The sequence below is a fragment of the Oncorhynchus masou genome, chromosome 15, assembly GCF_036934945.1.
Source record: "Oncorhynchus masou masou isolate Uvic2021 chromosome 15, UVic_Omas_1.1, whole genome shotgun sequence".
Lineage (NCBI taxonomy): Eukaryota > Metazoa > Chordata > Actinopteri > Salmoniformes > Salmonidae > Oncorhynchus > Oncorhynchus masou.
In genome coordinates this window covers 21,984,263-22,005,520 of record NC_088226.1, presented here as the reverse complement: position 1 = coordinate 22,005,520, position 21,258 = coordinate 21,984,263, and the positions used below count along the sequence as shown (strand labels likewise).

Genomic DNA, 21,258 nt, shown 5'->3' with positions numbered 1-21,258 from the left:
ACAAGTCTGAGCCTTTTGGGTATACACTTGTGCGTTGCTTTGCCATGTGGTATAAGGAACTGAAGTAGATAAACCACTGAAGAAGCTGAAAATGTGTAGCGTGATTATTTTTGTTGTGATACAGTGCATAGGATTGTGAAAACTAAAATGTACGGTATAGCAATGAACTGATGCAAACGGCGTTACGTACTTCACGTTCTGTCTGCGCATGACGTCACCGACGACGAGAGGTGTTTGTTCTGGATCCTGGGAAAGAAAGATCCCGCGCACCTTGACAACCGAATAAACGAGGTAAAACGAATGAGTTTTTATTTTTTTAAATGACAGTGTGAATGCAAAGCCTTTAGTTGGCACTGTATTTCACACGAAGCTCCTGCGTGAGCAAAAATCTAAGGACTCCGTCGTTTTTGAGGTCGTCGTAGCGTGCGCCTATTGGGAGCGAGTCGTCTGGAGGCCTGGTACTGAGACACGGGAATTAAACAAGCTAACGTTAACTGCGTTATCATTTTCTGATATCTCTGACTAAGCGAACAAAAAAAATGAACCATTAAGTGTTAACGTTATGCTATTGTCCTGATTACATCACAACCTAATCAATTTGGATTTCCACTGGCCTCAACACACGATTACACTAACGTTATCTAAGCTAACTGTATCAACTAGCTACCCCTCCTCCTCACTAGTATTAGCTAGCCTGCTAGAATGCCCAGCAAGCTAGCTACCTTGCTATCACTTGCCACTGGTCGTTGACTGAATAGTAGTTAGCCAGCTAAACAACATAACAGTATTTTGACAACTAGTTGATTAGCTAGCAAGTCAACTGACGTTGCGTTTTCATTTGAGCTCAGCTTGTTGTTTTGGATGATATGTGGGAGACTACCGAACCGTTTTGGAATACTGGTACTAACATTGTTACGTAGTTCGCTTACATTCTAGAAGAGATACGCAAGAAACGCATGCTTTTCAGTTCTAACGTTAACTCGCTAACTAGCTGGATTTTTAACAAATTGCCACTTTTCGATGTTAACGAGGATGAACGTGTTTACCTCTTACATATGGCCTGTCAATTTGACAATGATGACAAGTGACGTGACATACGCCATTTGCGTTCCTTCAACAGCATTTGAAGTAGGTAATATTTCGGAACTACGCCAAGGATCCACAACTGTGATGTAAATTTAGCTAGCTAGCTAGCTAGCTAACGTTAGCTGCTTCGGACTGGACTCTTTGTATACCTGACGAGACGTCGATTTAAGCGTGTTCTCTTTCTCGATTTGGCGAAACCGTGATATCTGCACTTATGCAGTTGTCACTAAAGTAAGATGGTAACAAAACATTTGAAAAGGCGTTTGATATTTAGAATAAGGACTTGGAGCTGCTTGCTTGCAGTCGCCATTTTGTGTGATCTGAAGAGAAGCGAACGTTTTATATAACATTTTTATTTATTTATTTAACTATGCAAGTCAATTAAGAACAAATTCGTATTTTCAATGACGGCCTAGGAACAGCGGGTTAACTGCCTTGTTCAGGGGCAGAACAACAGATTTTTACCTTGTTAGCTCGGGGATTTCGGTTACTAGTCCAACACTCTGACCACTAGGCTACCTGTAAGGAAACAAGCCGAATTGGCATATTTTGTTCGTCTGAAATCTCAACCATATAGTGAACATTGTTGGTGTATTTCAAAGTACAGTAACTTAGCATTGTTTTTCGTGAAAATGAGTTACGCTGCTGCTGTCGTCACTGTATTTTCGTTTTGACTGATCACTCTTGACTTTGGCATAACGTTAGTATCCCCTGATTAGGTTCAGAACAAGCATTTCACGTATTGACGTTGTCCAGGCCACATATTTGTATCCATAAGTACACATACAGCCCCACTTAATAGTACTCTGTTGCATACCTTTTCTGACAGTCAATTGCATTTACCACTAACGTTATTGGTTAAGTTTAATTGTTTTTATGGAGTCTTTAGTGTGTTTATGTCCATTCATATCTATCTACGCTGGTACCAAATGCATCCGGATTTGTGTCAAAAGGCAGTGGAAATGGTGAGGAAGAATTCAATAAAATGTACTGTACACACAAGGGGGTTTGAAAGACAGGGAGGGGAGTTGAGGGAGAACAGGAGAATTTGGTTAACCCCCTTTTAATCAAGTCAAATGTGTGACCGCTCGACGGTTCAGCCTAGCAACAAAAGTAGGATGTAACAAATGATTTCTAGAAAAATGCATGCTAAATATTCACAGTATTACTTGAGCGAGAAAGTTAGCTATAAATTAATTTGGGATGTGACAAATGGACACATTTTCTTAACGTTTAAACTGCTATTTTTAACGGGTTCACATTAAAATAAAATAAAAATGCATACAGTTCCACGTGAATTCACGATGTAGCTTTGCTACTGCCAGCATTGGTTTAGGTCTCACGGTGCGTCCCTTTCAAATGGTTAAGCAGTGCACCTGTACTACCATTTACTGTCCCTCGTAAAGTTTGCATTTCGTTCTCATTTAACTTCTCAAATTATTGCCGTACAGAACTTTGCTGCTGTCGCTTGCCTTTCGCTGCCATTTTCCAACTGTTATAACTATGATGACTTAGTGGTGGATAGTCGACTCCAAAATAATAACTCCTACGATTCAGTATTTTTGGACCGGAGGAAACTGATTAGTAGCCGTATTTTCGAGAACACTTACATCTTTCATAGCTTGCTAGGGACTGAGAGAGAAGAGGGACACAGTATAGGCAGGTTGACTACCAGGCAGACAGTCAGGACCGTGCACTTAGTTAGGCCTGTCTATCTGCAATCAAAAACTCTTACAAGGGAATGCCGTATCTCACAATTTCTTGGCTTGCAATGTCTCGAACTTTCATCAAAGCAGGTCCAAGCATCAATGAATTGACTAGGTTATTGAGATGAAAGAGATGCAACACTTCGCTCTCACACAGTCGCACACAGTATGTGCACAGGTTTGGTAGTCAGGGCAACAAAACAGCAGAGAAGTTGAACCCCACACTTCAACGCTCTTAGTTGTGAAAATAAGACTCAGATTTGTCTCTTTTAAAATACACTGCCAAAAAAAACAATGATTACGAAGTTTAACAAACCATACAACTTTATGCACAATAATTACTTTTTACAATTTACACAGAAAATGTAACACATTTACTTGAACAGTGCAGATGCAAATTTTGGTAATAGAATGACGGCACAAATAGCAAAAGCCATCATTCTGTTACCAGACATTGCATCTGCACTCAAGTAAATTAGTTTTAGTACAAATTTTCTGTGAAAAAAAACCCAAACTAGTCCAGCATCATTCTGTTACTATGAAATTGCCCTCTATCTTTCTTACCTGCCCTCCTCAAAAATTTGTGGGTACACTCTGTGGTTGAGTAACCATGGTAACTCCATCCTTGGCCTAGTTGTAGGTTTTACCTCTGAATGGAGGGGTATGGACAGGGAGCGAACAATAAAATCCATACATTTTATTGGATAAACGAAAGCGCTTAAGTTCAACCTCTTCACGTTAATCATGATTCATTAATCAATAATGATTCACAGTCTTGATTAGTACCATCATGTTATGGAGAAACTATACAAATAGTCTTATTAGATAAACTAGTCTAATATTGAACAGCTCATATGGATTTTCTATCTGTCTCCCTCATGAAATTGTCTGAAAGCAGCTCCTGGAACATTGACTGCATCTAGATAATGATCAAATCAAATTTATTTATATAGCCCTTCGTACATCAGCTGATATCTCAAAGTGCTGTACAAAAACCCAGCCTAAAATCCCAAACAGCAAGCAATGCAGGTGTAGAAGCACTACCATCTAGACTGTTGACTCGTCACACCTCCCTCATATACCATTCCATGAAAGCCTTTCAGTAGTGCCGTGCCCGGCATACTTTGGTCATGTAGTGTATGTGGACACCTGCTCGTCGAACCTCTCATTCCAAAATAATGGGCATTAATATGGAGTTGGTCCCCGCCTTTGCTGCTATAACAGCTTCCGCTCGTCTGGGAAGGTTTTCCACTAGATGTTGGAACATTGCTGCGGGGACTTGCTTCCATTCAGCCACAAGCATTAGTGAGGTCGGGCAGTGATGTTGGGGGATTAGGCCTGGCTTTCAGTCAGCGTTCCAATTAATCTCAAAGGTGTTCGATGGGGTTGAGGTCAGAGTTCTGTGCGGGTCAGTCAAGTTCTTCCACACCGATCTCGACAAACCATTTCTGTATGGACCTTGCTTTGTGCATGGGGGCATTGTCACGCTGAAACAGGGAAGTTGTAAGCAAAGAATCGTTTAGAATGTCACTATTCTGTAGTGTTAAGATTGCCCTTCACTGGAACTAAGAGGCCTAGCCCGAACCATAAAAAACAGCCTCAGACCAAATTTTCGAATGCATTTGTATTTGTCACATGCACCTAATACAACAGGTGTAGACCTTTACAGTGAAATGATTACTTAGCATTGAAAAAAAGTTGGCAATAAGAATAACAAATAATTAAAGAGCAGAAGTAAATAACAATAGAGGTGCTATTCAGGGGGTACCGGTGTCAAGGTAACTTTGTACATGTAGGTAGCATTATTAAAGTGGCTATGCATAGAGAGTAGCAGCAGCTTGGGAGGGCAATGCAAATAGTCTGGGTAGCCATTTGATTAGCTGTTCGGGAGTCAGTTGGCGCTATGCATTTGGACAGGTAGGATTCTCATCACTTCAGATAATGCATTTCCACTGCTCCAGAGTCCAATGCATTGGCTGTTATTAGGCATGTTTGCGGCTGCTCGGCCATGGGAACCCATTTCATAAAGCTCCCGACAAACAGTTATTGTGCTGACAATGCTTCCGGAGGCAGTTTGGACCTCTCGGCAGTTCCGTTCTGTGAGCTTGTGTGGCCTCCCATTTCGTGGCTGAGTCGTTGTTGCTCCTAGGCGTTGCCACTTAATAACAACACTTACAGTTGACCGGGGCAGCTCAAGCAGGGCAGAAATTTGACAAACTCACTTGTGCCACGTTTAAAGTCACTGAGCTCTATAGTAAGGACATCTTATTGCCAATGTTTGGAGATTGCATGACTCCCCCTTGCACACCTTTCCTTGGTTTCTTCGGTGGCATTGCCTAAAAACAGCAGTCTGATTGCATCATGTGTGCCAAGCCAGGACCAGAGTATGTAGGTCTGGGCTGCATTCAGCATGAAACAATGTTTAGGGCCGTTGTGAATCGGATGTAGGCGTACGTATTAGAATAACACACATGCCTCTTATATGTGGAGTGTGGATCATGTCGGCTCTACTGGTGACATCTCTATCTGCCATGTACGTTGCACCTTCCTGAATGCGACCCAGATTTGTCTAGACCGTAGGGTGTTTGTGCGTGCATCCTGTTTGCTTCTCTCTCTCGTTGGTGTTCTCATGGACTGTCCTCTCTGTTCTCTTCCCAGGTGTACCCCCCTTTTCCTCGTCAGCAGTGTGCTCTGTGAACTATTAGCTGGGCCTTGGCCAGCGTCTCTAAGGGGACTCTTCTCTGGATCGGGTAACGGGCCGGCCCACGCGGCAGCTCCCTTTGCTGAATGAGGCCGGAGAGGAGATGCACTCTCGTATAAGGATCTCCACACAGAGATACACATGTAAGTTTATCATCTAACGTACTAGTATCTTTTCCTCTGGAACCCTGACTGAGGGAGAGTATAGCTTCCCTGGCCATGTCTAATGTGTACTGGATCGTGTTCAGTAGGGAGAAAGTGTTTTGAATTCAAGTGAAACAGGGAGGCATTAGGCTAATACCTGAATTTGTCCAATACAACCACTGATTGTAGTTAGTGCTCCACTGAACAAGACCTAGCTCTGCAGTGGAGCGCTTCCATGACATATATCTATCTAATAACATGGCAGCCTGTGTATGTCTGCTAAAGTGACCCCGAGACGGGAGGCGTGTTCGCCTTCGTGTTTTGTTCTGTTTTGAGTTTCACAATGTTCTTGTTATGAGATGGGTGCCTGGCGCAAGGATATGAAAGGGCTTTGTTTTCCTGGTTTTGTCCTTCAGTGTACTATTCTATTTCTGCATCCCCTCTCCATCACTTGCTTTATACCTCTCGCCCTTGCACACACGCACATCTCACACGCACTCATACTACAGTCTGGGCACGTAAACACACACACAAACACACACCCAGAGCCAGCAGATTGGCTGGCTGTCTCCTCGACTGGAGTCCCTGTTGGTTTTGGCTGCTCTGTTGCCCACATGATTAATGGCCTCTGAAGTCTGAAGGCGCTTCCTCCTCCTGGCCCACTCTCATCTCCTGTGTGTGTGTGTGTGTGTGTGTGTGTGTGTGTGTGTGTGTGTGTGTGTGTGAGAGAGAGAGACCGTGTTTAATTATTGTGTATTTTATTCCTCTTGCGTTACTTATTACATTTTTTACTATGCATTGTAGGAAAGTGCTCATAGCAAGCATTTCACTGTAAAGTCTACTCCCTTTTGTATTCGACACATTTGACAAATACCATTTGAATTGTGTGTTTCTCTGCTGCTGTCTCCCATCCCCCCCTAATAATGCGGGCAGCCAGTCCCAGGCAGCCTCCTCTTCCCCTCTCCCACCCATGACAATGTTGCAGTGAGTGCTCAGTAGAGTTGGGTGATGTCAACCTTTGTCCTATCGCGATTATGTACCCATAAAACATTGTGATATACGATACTATCGCCCGTATTGGCCACCCCCCAAAAATGTTTTATACATTTATGCTACTGGAGAAATCATGATGAACGATAATGTTTATTAGAAAGTCTGGCAAGTGAATGCAATGGAAAATCTTTTCTAATATTCTTTTCTGGTGGAGGAGCAGAACAGGTTTGTGTGTCTGTGTGTCTGGCGCCCACATGATGTAGCAGTGACCGTCTGAGGAACGGGCTGACTTAAGCTAGGTTATAGGTTATATAGGTTATAGGCCTACATCATGGGCGGAATAGAAGCGGCCTACTGTCTTTAGAACTGGATAATAATTGCTGTATTTGCCTCATAAAACAATAGAAACATGTATATTGTCTAGTCTGTCTCATAAAGCTCTGATTGAAAATAAGTAGCCTATGCGTAGGCTATGGAATTTCATTCTTGTTATTTTTGAAAGGACTTTAGGACAAGACCTTAATATTTTGGGAAGGAAGCTACGGTTCCTAATTTGAACTTGTCTTAAAGTTTTTATGGTTGGCCAAGTAGGAGGATAGGTTGTTGGCCATTTGGTTTCTCATGCAAGGATTTTCCCGGCTCGCATAAATATTTTCTTTCTTAATAAGCTTAAACTTGGAAAAAAAATCTCTAGGATATTGTTTTGTTCTCTCTCATTGAATAGCCCTCGGTCTCCTGATGTGGTTTATGCATGGTTGTGGACTTAGAACATCCAATGTAGTTGTTTTTCTATTTTGAAAAGTTGGATTTTTGAGAGTGAAAAAAATAAAATAAACAGGGAAACAGAAACCTGGAACAACAACAACAACAACTGAGAAAATGGAATCAGGCAAGAAAAAAAAAATTCTATAGGAGCCTAAATACCTATGCATCCAACAAAAACAATGTTTTCTGACTGGACATTTTTGTGCTGATTTGGTGGTATTCGATGCTCTGTCTGGCCTACATTATTCTCTTGTGGAAATTTGGGAAAAATTATATAATGTTATATAACATATTTATGGAAATAGGCAATATAGCAAATAACAATAGGCAAATTACTTTGAATGTCTCTTGTGTGCTGTCCTGCTGTGCGACGTGAGACTTACTGCGCAGCGCCAGTCAAGTTGATATAGGCTAAACCATCGTCTGTCACATTATGTCACCATCGACGATAACTGTCAATCACCATCGAAAGACAATGCTATCGTAATATCGCCCAAACCTAGTCCCCAGTCCGTCTCTTCCCTCAGCTTCAGAATGGCAGGCAAGGCAGGGCCCATCGTCTTAGCTCTGCCCGGATGCGTTCCCAAATGGCAAAATGGCACCCTTTTCCCTATACGTTTTGTTACGTTACAACCGTATTCTAAAATTGATTCAGTAGTGTCCCCCCCCCCCCCATCAATCTATACACCACCCCGCAATGACAACGCAATAACAGGTTTTTAGAAATGTTTGCTAATTTTGTATATATAAAAAACTAAAATATTACATTGTACATAAGTATTCAGACCCTTTACTCAGTACTTTGTTGAAGTACCTTTGGCAGCGATTATAGCCTCAAGTCTTCTTGGGTATGATGCTACAAGCTTGGCACACCTGTATTTGGGGAGTTTCTCCCATTCTTCTCTACAGATACCCTTCCCCAGATCTGTGCCTCGACACAATCTTGTCTCGGAGTGGTACGGACAATTCCTTCGACCTCATGGCTTGGTTTTTGCTCTGATATGCACTGTCAACTGTGGGACCTTATATAGACAGGTGTGTGCCTTTCCAAATCATGTCCAATCAATTGAATTTACCATAAGTGGACTCCAATCCAGTTGTAGAAAAATCTCAAAGATGATCAAAGGAAACCGGATGCACCTGAGCTCAATTTCGAGTCTCATAGCAAAGGGCCTGAATACTTATGTAAATAAGGTATCTCTGTTTTTTATTTAATAGATTTGCAAAAATGTCTAAACCTGTTTTTGGCTTTGTCAATATGGGATACTGTGTGTAGATTGATGAGGATTTTGTATTTATTAAATCCACTTTTAGAATTGGGCTGTAACTTCACAAATGTGGAAAACGTCAAGGGCCCTGATTATTTTTCGAAGGTGCTACTTTTGCCCAGGGCCCAAAAGAATAGGGTGCCATTTAGGACGCAACTCCAGCCTCCCTGAGTGGGTGAAGTTGGAGCTTTGTCACTCTGGCAGCTGCTGTATTGTCGCTGGGTCAGGGTGCACGTGGACAGTCTGGGATGGGGGACGACAACGACAGTGTCTGCAGTACAGAAGGGGACCTTGGGGGTGTCTAAAATGGCACCCTAATCCCTAAAGTGCATTATTTTTGTCCAGAGCCCTATGGTACCATAATCCCTGTACAGTGCACTACTTTTGACTTGAACCCTATGGGTCCTCGTCAAAGTAGTACACTATATAGGAAATAATGGGTGCCATTTGAGACACATCCCTAGACTGGCTGTATGTGTGAAATCAGATCTGACACATCTGTTACTGGTCGCTTCGAGACAACAGTATAGAAATCAGTGCTCGGGGGGGGGGGGTTTATCTCACAGATATGGGAAAATGGTTATTGAGTAGGCTCGTCCTAGGCTTGTGAACTCATTTCGTAGTGTGTGTTTGTGACTTCATTGAATGGGAGGGTTACGTGGGGTCAGCTTGCCTCGGGAAGTTGAAGTCGGAAGTTTACATATACCTTAGCCAAATACATTTCAACTCAGTTTTTTTTCTCACAATTCCTGACATTTAATCCTAGTAAAAATTCCCTGTCTTAAGTCAGTTAAGATCACCACTTTAATTTAAGAAAGTGAAATGTCTGAATAACAGTAGAGTGATTTATTTCAGCTTTTTTTTCCCACATTCCCAGTGGGTCAGAAGTTTACATACACTCAATTAGTATTTGGTAGCACCTTTAAATGATTTAACCTGGGTCAAATGTTTTGGGTAGCCTTCCACAAGTTTCCCACAATAAGTTGGGTGAATTTTGTCTCATTCCTCCTGACAGAGCTGGTGTAACTGAATCAGGTTTATAGGCCTCCTTGCCCGCACACACACTTTCAGTTCTGCCCACACATTTTTTTATAGGATTGAGGTCAGGGCTTTGTGATGGCCACTCCAATACCTTGACTTTGTTGTTCTTAAGCCATTTTGCCACAACTTTGGAAGTATGCTTGGGGTCATTGTCCATTTGGAAGATCCATTTGCGACCAAGCTTTAACTTCCTGACTGATGTCTTGAGATGTTTCTTCAGTATATCCACATAATTTTTCTTCCTCATGATGCCATCTATTTTGTGACGTGCACCAGTCCTTCCTACAGCAATGCACCCCCACAACATGATGCTTCCACCCTCGTGCTTCAGGGTTGGGATGGTGTTCTTCGGCTTGCAAGCCTCCCCCTTTTTCCTCCAAACATAACGATGGTCATTATGGCCAAACATTTCTATTTGTTTTTCATCAGACGAGAGGACATTTCTCCAAAAAGTACGATCTTTGTCCCCATGTGCAGTTGCAAAACGTAGTCTGGCTTTTTTTATGGCGGTTTTGGAGCAGTGGTTTATTCCTTGCTGAGCGGCCTTTCAGGTTATGTCGATTATAGGACTCGTTTTACTGTGGATATAGACACTTTTGTACCTGTTTCCTCCAGCATCTTCACATGGTCCTTTGCTGTTGTTCTGTGATTGATTTGCATTTTTCGCACCAAAGTACGTTCATCTCTAGGAGACAGAATGCGTCTCCTTCCTGAGCAGTATGACGGTCCCATGGTGTTTATACTTGCGAAGTATTGTTTGTACAGATGAACGTGGTACCTTCAAGCATTTGGAAATTGCTCGCAAGGATTAACCAGACTTGTGGAGGTCTACAATTTGTTTTCTGAGGTCTTGGCTGATTTCTTTAGATTTTCCCATGATGTCAAGCAAAGAGGCATTGAGTGAAATACATCCACATGTACACCTCCAATTGACTCAAATGATGTCAATTAGCCTATGAGAAGCTTCTAAAGCCATGACAATTTTCTGGAGCTTTCAAGCTGTTCAAAGGCACAGTCAAGTTAGTGTATGTAAACCTCTGACCCACTGGAATTGTGACAGTAACAGTGTGACAGTAAGTGAAATAATCTGTCTACAAATGTTTGGAAAAATGACTTGTCATGCACAAAGTAGATTTCCTATCTGTTTTTTTTTTCCAAAAATGAAAATACTACCCTAGAGTCGCAACAGGTTATTAACAAACTAAATGCTTGCCAAAACTATAGTTTGTTAATAACCTGTTGCGACTCTAGGGGCAGTATTTTCATTTTTGGGAAAAAGAACGTTCCCGTTATAAACAGGATATTTTGTCAAGACAATATGCTAGAATATGCATATAATTGACAGCTTTGGATAGAAAACACTCTAACGTTTCCAAAACTGTAAAGATATTGTCTGTGAGTATAACAGAACTGATGTTGCAGACGAAAGCCTGAGAAAAATCCAATCCGGAAGGGTGCCATATTTCTAAAGCGCTGCCTTCCAATGAGTCCGTATTGAGCTGTGAATGTGCTATCAACCAGCTTATGCTTTCTACGTATTCCCCAAGGTGTCTACAGCATTGTGACGTAGTTTTACGCATTTATGTTGAAGAATAGCCGTAGGCGGCTACATTGCGTAAGTGGTCACCTGATGGCTCCCAGGGTGACTCTCGCGTAAAATACAGAGGTAGCCATTACTCCAATCGGTCCTACTGAAAAACGAATTGTCCCGACGGATATATTATCGAATAGATATTTGAAAAACACCTTGAGTATTGATTATAAACAACGTTTGCCATGTTTCTGTAGATATTATGGAGCTAATTTGGAATATTTTTCGCCATTTTCGTGACTGCAATTTCCGGGCGATTTCTCAGCCAAACGTGAAGAACAAACGGAACTATTTCACCTACAAAAATAATGTTTTGGGAAAAAATGAACTTTGGCTATCTACCTGGGAGTCTCGTGAGTGAAAGCATCCAAAGTTCATCAAAGGTAAAAGATTTAATTTGATTGCTTTTCTGATTTTCGTGACAAGGTTGCCTGCTGCTAGCAAGGCATAATGCTATGCTAGGCTATCGATAAACTTACACATGCTTGTCTAGCTTTGGCTGTAAAGCATATTTTGAACATCTGAGATGACAGGGTGATTAACAAAAGGCTAATCTGTGTCTCAATATATTTCATTTGTGATTTTCATGAATAGGAATATTTTCTAGGGAGATTTATGTCCGTTGCTTGTTGTAGCACTGCAGGCATTATAGATTGAGACCTGTGCTAATTTTCTATCTCTCAAGCACAAGCCCACGTGCTAGTGAGTAGCCAGCTGATCTTTCTATTTCAATTTTAGCCAACTTGGATCTATTTGCTAACTAATAAGGTAGTTGAATTGTTATGAACACACCCTTCTGTCAGTCCTCAACTGTTTGAACAGCATGTGAGCCTGTCCACTTTGTTCAGATATTGAAATCAAGTGGCCTACCTTATTTCTCAGAATGAGACCCAGTTGCCAATAACTTACATAATTGTGATTTATGTTTCTTGTAGATTTCTGAAACAGACCAGACAGCTAGTATATGTCTTTGGCTAAAATGCTGCTAGTTATGCTGCAGCGCACGACGCTGCATTCATTTTCCAGAATCAATGTTCATTGATACTCCCATTTCTAGTAGTCTTATCTGCGCCCAATTTGAGGAGTTGAGACATTAAAAAAAAAGGTATCATTAGAAAGGTTAACTACTCCTGTATCACAGTAAAATGTATGTGTGTTGCGGTGTCCATATGCCCAAATCTGTTGGACCAAACCTCCGAAAGCAAATAGCGAGTTGAAGCTCTTGTCAGAGAGGAAGAAGTGATCTTTCATCTTTGTTGTTGTGAGTGGCAGGGGCTTGTGTTTGTATGTGTGTAAATGGGAAGGAGACGAGACCAAAAAGCTTGATTCTTGCGATACCATTATTTGAAATATCACGCCAAACATACATTTAATATGTTGCCTAGTCCTGCCCGATTCTCTTTTGCCCAGTCTTGTGGGTGTTGAGAAACAAATGTGAAGATATTTATATACACAGCGCTGATTGTCTGATAGGATCGTCTAGAGCTCACCCCCTTAACCAGATGAACAGTCATTGGTCTGTTTTAATCAAATCAAATTGTGACGTCATGATGTGGGACAAAAGTTCCATCCCTATATATATATTTTTTTACTCAGGAAAATCATGTTTTTTAACTGCACTGCCATTTTAAAGTGTATGTGTTTTAGTGCGGTGGGGGTGAAGATTGTATTACAGGGAGGAAGGAAGGGAGCCAAGACCTCTGTCTTCCACACATCTGTTCCCTGTGTGTGTGTCTGACCCCAGCCTGGCAGTGTGGTTCACTCCACTACTCCTCCACACTCACGCGCTCCCTTGGAGGCTAGCATTCCCTTGCTGCCCTTCTCTCGTTCTCCTTCTGAGTGTCTCTTTCTCTGCCTCTTTCTTTCTCGCATTTTATCGCTCTCTGAGTACGTTTTCAGTGCATTCGTAAAGTATTCAGACCCCTTGACTTTTTCCACATTTTGTTAAGTTACAGCCTTATTCTAAAACTAATTACATGTTTTCCCCCATCAATTTATACACAAATACTCTGTAATGACAAAGTTAAAACAGGTTTTTAGATATTTTGAAAATTAATTAAAAAATAAATGCCCTATTTACACAAGTTTTCATAAATCACTTAATTGAGCTTAGGTGCATCCTGTTTCCTTTGACGTTTCTGCAACTTGATTGGAGTCCACCTATGGTAAATTCAATTGATTAGACATGATTTGGAAAGGCACACACCTGTCTATATAAGGTGCCACAGTTGACATTGCATGTCAGAGCAAAAATCAAACCATGAAGCCGAAGGAATTGTCCATAGAGCTCTAGGATTGTGTCGAGGCACAGATCTGGGGAAGGGTATCTGTAGAGAAGAATGGGAGAAACTCCCCAAATACAAGTGTGCCAAGCTTGTAGCATCATACCCAAGAAGACTCGAGGCTGTAATCACTGCCAAGTGTGTGATGGATTCCTAAACTTGAAATTGGGTTACTTATCAGGTATTCTATTGAAATATTGAGTGCAGTGGTTTAGAGGGTCTTCACCAGAAGTTAATGGTTATCTGTTGGAGAAAGGTATATGGTGGGTGCAATTTAAGCTTGGAATGTACTGAGTATAGGGAAAACAATCATATGTGGTAGGTATTGATAAGGGGAGAAAGTAATGGATTATTGATGAAGGGGGTCGAGGTCAGATCACGTTAAGGGAGAAGGAAAAGTGTATTGCCCGCATCACTTAGTTTCCTGCCTATCAATAAAGATGCAATGTTTAGCGAGAAGGAGTAGACTCCACCCAAAGTGGGGTACATATACCACCTCTATTGTAACCATGTTTTTGTCGATTCAGCAGTTCAATCCTTTGGGAAGAAAAAACTTGGTTTAAGCTTTCATAGTCTCCAAGTTCTTACTCTGATAATTAGATCCTAAAATGTTGCTTTTTAATTGTATATTGTTTATAGATTGAGGGGGGGGGGGGTGATTTAATCAATTGTAGATTAAGGCTTTAACGTAACAAGGTCAAAGGGGTCTGAATACTTTCCCGAATGCACTGTACATGCAAACTAATTGAGTTTTAAACTGATTATGGCAGAAGGCCGAGTATGGCATTAGTCATGCAAACACTTTACTCAGCTTATCTTAATCGGTATAAGGCCAAAATCAAAGTAATTATACGCCGATTTGAAACCTGGTTTTCTGACAAAAGTTTATATTATTAGTACACTGCTTAATCGGCGTTCCAGCTTTATGTTTGATCTGGGTGTGTGCCTTCACCGGTAGCGCAAGTGAAGTGAGTTCCAAAAAACATCAGTATGCCTCTTAGAAATAGTTTTCACATCCTAACTTTGTCCAATCTCAGAATCGATTCGTCTTTGCAAAAATAACATGGTCACTGTGGTTGAGCGTTGATTTTGATTGCAGATATTTCTGATTTTATCACAAGTCCCATCAGGCAGCCTGATTTCAGATGTCATACACACAGGATTATTAGAGAAGTCATTCATCTGAACTATTATACAATCTTTATTACTATTATACTATTATTGTGTGCATGTAACTGTACTCTCTTAATCTCCTTCCCTCTATCTCGTTCTCCATTGCTGTGTCTCTTAATTTGCCTCTTTCCCTCCATCTCCCTTTCTCTCCGTCTCAATCTCTCTTGCACAACACAATCAGGTGATTTAGGTCAATTGAACAGTGAACAAATGGTCTGACAGAAGACGATATATGTTCCACACAATACATTTCAACCTGAATCAAATTAAATGTATTTATATAGCCCTTCTTTCATCAGCTGATATATCAAAGTGGCGGAATCAGCCCTTGCCTTAACAGGAAGCCAGTGTAGGGAGACTAGCACTGGAGTAATATGATCAATTTTTTTGGTTCTAGTCAGGATTCTAGCAGCCGTATTTAGCACTAACTGAAGTTTATTTAGTGCTTTATCCGGGTAGCCGGAAAGTAGAGCATTGCAGTAGTCTAACCTAGAAGTAACAAAAGCCTGGAATAATTTTTCTGCCTCATTTTTGGACAGACAGTTTCTGATTTTTGCAATGTTACGTAGATGAAAAAAAAAGCTGTCCTTGAAACAGTCTTGATATGTTCGTCAAAAGAGAGATCAGGGTCCAGAGTAACGCCGAGGTCCTTCAGTTTTATTTGAGACGACTGTACAACCATCAAGATTAATTGTCAGATTTAACAGAAGATCTCTTTGTTTCTTGGGACCTAGAACAAGCATCTCTGTTTTTTTGTGCTGTGATGTTGCACTCCCCCTGAACAGAGCCCTGATCTGTGCCTAGGAGCCATGAGGTAAATGTGCCCCAGGGGTGTCATTCAATTGGTTGAGCTCAGTGTGCTACTCAGGGTTTTTGTTAGCTGGTAGTAGCCGGCTTTTGTCCATTTAAAAATATATAAGGAAGTGGACGATAAATAAAATCGGCACCGGCCAATTGTCAGGGTGAAGTAAAAATAAAAATAATAATGTATATATATATTTTTATGAAGCATACGCCTACTGGTTGTATGAGTTTGGGATCTACCGTCCCAGAGTCTGTTAAGGCTATTTCTTTCTCGACAAACTGATCAATAGAATGTCAACTTTTCTACTATGGTGGATAGTAGATTGACAGCCTCATAGGTGGCGCCTCCATAAAGCTCGGGGAAGCTTTCCGTAAGTGAATTAAATTGACAAAATGAAATAGGCTTATTAGCCTACTCCTGTCTATACATAACCACAATCATTCAAATAGGCTACTAAAAGCATGACTTGGCCACAGAGGATCATTAGCTTCCCCTAGCCTTACAGAAAGAAACAGATGTTTTGCCTAGAGTCACTTTGCCTGTAATCGGAAAGGCAGCTCGCGCAATTGGTGCTGCAAATGCCAAATAGATAATTGTCGAGTTGCACCTATCATTGAAAAGTATAGGCCCAGCCAGTAATAGCGCAATATTTCCAAATTAAATCACAGAAAAACATACTTTGGAATACAAATGGCTAATGCTGTAAAGAGAAGACAATGAATATATACTCATGTCCTTTAGTTATTCAAATTCTACGCTTAATTGAGTGAATAACAGTAGGCATATCTTATTGGCACCAGCGGAGAGCGGCGGCCATATCCCCGGTGCTCACGGCACATATTCACACTCGTTGTTGGGTCAGTGCCTCTTAAGTTTGTTTTTGGACAATTTCCTCCAGTTTAGACAGACGTCATTCTATTTGTGTCTCCCCTTCTCGTAGGCCTATTATATGGACAACATTGTTTTTATTGGTCTGTTTGTCAGTGTCAGCACAGTAGGCTACCCTGTCAATTGTCACATTAAAAAAGATTCTGCTAATGTCTCCAGTCAAAGTTGAGTAAAATAAGCATGAAATGTGTTTTTCCCGTGCAAGGAAAGATGAGAAGTATCTGATTATAGCGCAGGTCTCTACACTATCCGCTTTCAGCCATGCATTGAGCGGTCATTTTTTTGCCAACAGTGAATGAGTTATATTATTAGCCTAAGTTATGACTGTCTAAACTACTCATCACATTACGAATAGTAGGCAATCTTACATAAGTCTGCAAATGCGATGATTCATGGAAGGCGTTATTATAAAGTTGCGTTTTTATGGGGGAAATGTGCTTCCCCAAACTTGAAACTCAGGCTTTGCATAGGCTAGTGATTTTTGCTGTTCCTTACTTGTCTTGTTGGCTGAGGAAAAGAAAATGTGGACAGTTATTCTAACGTCTTCAAAGTGCAAGGAAAGGGCCGCACATCCTTGCATCCTCGACTTGAATGTTCTGTTAAGATGAATTACCATGATCTAAATGTGATTTCTGTCCTTCTGAGCACCGTGGGTGGTCTCCCTGATCAGGTTAAGCACCCATATGGGTCTGGTAAATTTCTCAAATGTCCAGTAAATGAAAATTCTGCAGGTCAAATGTCTGGCGCCACAATTTCATAACTGAAACCCTGGTACTACTGTAGCATCACAGACACCCTGGTACTACTGTAGCATCACAGACACCCCCGTCTTAATTACAGCACAGCAGGCTTATTGCTCTCTCTCAATCTCTCTCTTTCTCCAGTTGTATGTGACGTGGTCTCCCTCTCTTATCATCATGTTGGTAGACAGTAGGTATGAGGTACGCTCCACATGCTGATTATTGTCATTGTAATGTGTCATGAGGTGAATCACTGTTGTTTCTGGAGACAGATGGCTGGATGATTTACGGGGGGGGGAATTAACTGTCTTCTGGGGAACACTGTAGCTGTGTCTCACTGTCCCTCAAACACACACCGCCTTGAATGAAATTACCACTTGCTTACAAGTGTTTTATTATGCTAGTAAAGCAAGGGATGCCATTCTATTAACTTGTGTGGGAATTCCATGATTCCACAGTATATTGTTGGGCAGTACGGTGGTTCTTCCTTTAAAAGTTGTGCCGTATTTGCAGCACAGCTTGTGGGCTGCCACAGAATTCTATTGCACGCTATTTGTGTCAGCCATTGTTGCCGTTAATGCTAGTTAGTGCTAGTTTGACCACCAGAGTGCATCTTTGAGAAGCATTTGACTGTTTTTAATATGGGCTGTACTTGAGTTTAAAACCTTTTTTGTAAGAACATAGTATATTGGATTGACTTTAAGAAATTTAGCTTAATTAATTTAATTAATATTTTGGTGTTTCTATTCCAAGAAAAACCAAAAACGAAACCCTCAAGGTTTCCGTTAGGAAAATATGGCGCTGTACATCGTGACCGGTCGGGAGTAGGCTCCTAAGTGACTGCGAGTGAAGAGCAAAATAATCCTAACATTTCCATACCGTAATTGTAGGCTAACCAATACCCAAATGGAGATTCAGTGAAAATAAAAATAAAAATTGAGTTATCAAGACCAATCCCCATGCTTGTCTCGGAGCAGTGTGAAATGTTGCTGAAATAGTTGACCACACGTGGGTAGGCTTTTGCTTCAAACCCTATTATAACAATTAGATGACTTTGGGTGTTCCAGTAAGCAATAATTTTTTGCCTTCATTCGCCTACTTTATTCTGAAAAGAACTACAGCACAGAGAAGAGAAAGGAGCCTTAAATAATTAAATAAATCGATTGAATTCACAAATGCATTTGACTGCTTTTAGTATTGGCCATCAACCAAAAATGCATCATCTACCATGGTAGAAATGTTATTGAATTCGATTTAAAAAAATGCATATGTTTATTAAGCTTCTGTGCAGTCTTGACAAAATCAACAGGACAATGAGAATACGCCATAATTCCTCAAGAGAATTAACATTACGGTTACACCAACTGGTTTGCTAATCACACAATTGTACACAATGGTAAGGGAACTGGTGAAGAAAGTTACCCCCTCTACATACACCATTTCTTGTATTTACATAACAAGAGCAACAGGAATAGTATAAGTGAAATAAGTATTTGTTCTGACTTACATTTGGTCGAAAACGCACATATCAAATTAAAACAGTCTGATCTTAACAAAAGTGAATAATCCAATAATAATTGGAATCTCTAAATGAAAATACTGGCAGATCAATAAAATGTCCTTGTACGGTAGTAGATCAAATTAAATTTAGAGGATTCTAAATTAATATCTAAGGGGCTTTTATACAATTATACTTCAGGGTTAATAATAAATTCAAATATCTATAGGGGTTGATGCATTTCTTTGTTGGGGCAAATCTGGTTTTAGAGTACTTCAGCATCGAATACATTGCAAGTTTGCCCATTTTGGCCTTTAGGCAACACTTTACAATAGTACTCAAGTCTGACTGACTGAAGCATCTACAGTACAATTTATTATTGAATTCGATAAAAAAAACTGTTTTAAAATGTATATGTTTATTAAGTAGACTTGCTTGTCTCAGAGCGGTGTGAAACGGTGCTGAAATAGTTGACCACACACGGGTAGGATATTGCTTCGAATCCTATTATAACAATTGGATGACTTTTGGTGTTCCAGTAAGCAACAATTTGTTGCCTACTTTATTCCAATATTTCTGTAATTCAGTGATATTTATTCCCATAGTAATTTGTTTTGGGTCCTTCGAGATGTGGTTAGAAAACAGTGCATTTGGTGCACTCTGTAAGAGTCTATTGTCCTGCTGATAGCCCGTCAAGGGCTTCTTTTGTATTCTTAAAAGAACTCCAGGCCTAATAATGCTTAAATAAATGAACTGCTGGTCTTCACTGTATGATGCCCATTTCTACATTGTATTCCATTTCCAGCGAGACTATTCAAGCCATCTACTCACTGATGTTTGAAGATTATGAGCGATTGGCAAAGGCAATCAACATCGCTCTCATCAGTCGAAAGAGAGTTGAAGAAACTTGGGCCCATGTGAACCTTCATCAGGTGAACAGCAACATGTCGGCTAAAGCAATTTAATTCATGAATGCATTTGAACGTTTTTAATATTGTGATAGTGAAGTGCAAAAGAATCCTAACATTTCCAAATAAAAAATCTGATTTTGATTTATCAAGACCAGTCCCCATGTGCTTTCATTCAGCAGTAATAGTATTCATAATAATCGTCATCATCATCATTGGATAACAGTCTCAGAACTTATTAAGAGGTAACCTTCTATTATCAATATAATCATTCATTCAGAAGGTTAAACTCATAGGTTTTAGGCCTGCGGTAGGTTATAATAAACAAACAAATTGCCTGTCAATTCATAAACCATGTGCCGTTGAATCGGTACATCGAAAATCTCTTCCCAACTATTTTGCAATCTATATGGTCCAGCTGTCAATTTTTTTGGTCCTTAAATAAAACTGTTATATATTTATATTTTTCACAATTGTCTTTAACCAATTTTGGTCTTTTAATGCACGGCCGGCCGACAGACAAGTTCCTTACTTAAATTGAAACCAACTTTCTATTGCTTGTTTTTCTTTTTTTTATAACGTGGTTTTGGAGATTTTGTTTTCAAAATAACCGAAAGTGATCGCTTGTAATCTGAATAAAGGGAAAAAAGCCATTCTTGAACATGGGTTGAGACATTCATGCTAATTTGTAATAAAGCGTGTTTGTAATTGAGTGTTTTAATTTCAGTTTTTAGAGGGAGAGAAACAAAAAGCCCACTGTGCCTATTTTTCGAAAATCGTTAGTCCACATGTGAAGTGAAATTCCCCATTGTATTTCCCAAGTTCTAAAATAACCAGCGACAGTTTTTTGTTGTTGTTGCCTAATGCAGGACTCTAGTGCCAGAGAAGAGACTGTCAGACTGAAACGCCTCCATTAATTTACGAGTAGATTGTCAATTTGTGCCACAGTTTAGATTACAGATAGAACGCTGATCTAACTCCCCCTTGTGATAGTGTGGTGCAATGACAGAATGCTACCATCTACCACTAACGGTCGCAGCATAAACTCGTAACTTTTAGAGGAAGAACCGCTATGTTTGAACGTTGTCTCATGCCGAATTTCTCCCCTGTGTGAGTTGATCAGTTTGTTGTGGGAGATGAATATCCACGGTCTCCCATAGGATACCCCCCCCCCCAGCCAACGGCGCAGTCTCTGACCAATTTTTTTTTGAGGCCTTACTATTGGCTGCAGAGACAAAATGTTCTATCTTGCTCCTCTGCACCCCAGTATCTCTACTTGCACATTCATCTTCTGCACATCTATCACTCCAGTGTTTAATTGGTATATTGTAATTACTTTGCCACTATGGCCTATTTATTGCCTTACCCCCCCCCCCCCTTATCCTACCTCATTTGCACACACTGTATGTATACTTGTTCTACTGTATTATTGACTGTATGTTTGTTTATTGCATGTGTAACTCTGTATCTGTCGACCTGCTTTACTTTATCTTGGGCAGGTCGCAGTTGTAAATGAGAACTTGTTCCCAACTAGCCTACCTGGTTAAATAAAGGTGAAATGAAATAAATAGCTCCATTATCTTTTCTACTTTATCTGGTTTTGTTTGACACTGAAAATGCTTACCATCCCACTTTTTATTTTATTTTATTTTTTTACAATTTAGCAGCGG

General features: G+C 40.5%; 1 long non-coding RNA gene across 1 annotated transcript; it reads left to right on the top strand.

Annotated features, from left to right (window-relative positions):
• The first annotated feature begins 208 nt into the window (after positions 1-208).
• On the top strand, positions 209-20,980 carry LOC135555899 (uncharacterized). Its single transcript, XR_010457914.1, has 3 exons — positions 209-291; positions 5,451-5,636; positions 19,486-20,980. It is a non-coding gene; the product is annotated as an uncharacterized LOC135555899 (long non-coding RNA).
• Positions 20,981-21,258: the final 278 nt, after the last annotated feature.